Source organism: Amphimedon queenslandica, unplaced genomic scaffold, assembly GCF_000090795.2.
Source record: "Amphimedon queenslandica unplaced genomic scaffold, v1.1 AMPQUscaffold_13479, whole genome shotgun sequence".
Taxonomy (NCBI): domain Eukaryota; kingdom Metazoa; phylum Porifera; class Demospongiae; order Haplosclerida; family Niphatidae; genus Amphimedon; species Amphimedon queenslandica.
This window is the reverse complement of record NW_003546285.1, coordinates 21,654-22,633: the sequence shown is the minus strand read 5'-3', so window position 1 is coordinate 22,633 and position 980 is coordinate 21,654.

The following is a 980-nucleotide window of genomic DNA, read 5'->3' as shown; positions in this document are numbered from 1 at the left end:
GATAGAGAGAGAATCTTGGATGTTCTTCATTCATTGCACTCAATTGGTTTGATGAGTGTTCTTAAAAGTGAAGACAAGGTATGGGTTGTTGTGAATAAGGGTATACTACTAACTGAGGTGAATGGGATTCTCTTTGCTCCAGAGACATTTGAAGAACATGTTGACATTGCTAGCAATACTGGTATTGTTAGTGTGTCTGGTCTGACTAGACTCTTCCCTAAATATGATCCTGACATGTTGATTCGTTTTCTAAAGAACATGGAACTTTGTGAAGAAATCAATCCATCTTTCCTAAGAATAACAAACCTTCATCAGTTAGAGGAGGAGGAGGAGGAGGGAGGGAGAGAAAGAAAAGGAGAAAGGTTGTTGCGCTTTCCATGTCTTTTTTGTAGTGATAGACCTGATGAGATGACTAGTCAAGTGTACCAGTTCGGTTGGTGTCTACAGTGTACCAGTAAACATCATTTCTTTCCTCCTCGATACTTCCACGTCCTCTCATTACGTCTTGCTTATAAATTGGCTCTTCCCCAAGAAGATGAAAAGTTAAAGCGACATTGTACATTTTGGAAGAATGGTCTTCATTGGTTCAATGGTCATGGTGTAGGATCACTGGTAGAGATTGTGGATGAGAGCCAGTGTGTACTAGTAATGATGTCCTGTGAGAAAGGTTACAGTGACAATATGGTGTCTGAAATAAGAGATGTAATAGGAGAAGTAATGAGTGTTTATAAAGAATCCTGTTCCAGTCTAGAGGTAAAAGAGTTAGTTATTGATCCTAAAGAACTAGCCTATCCTATGAATACACCAAGAGAAAGGACATTGTATAGTGTAAAAGATGTAATATCTTGTATTACATGTATCAAGAAAAAAGATTTTGTAGTAAGCACTACTGGTATTAAACAGGCCCAATTGAAGGAGATCCTAGCTGATGAATCATTATCAGATGTTAGTAACCTGTCACTATTAGGAGGACGTGATAT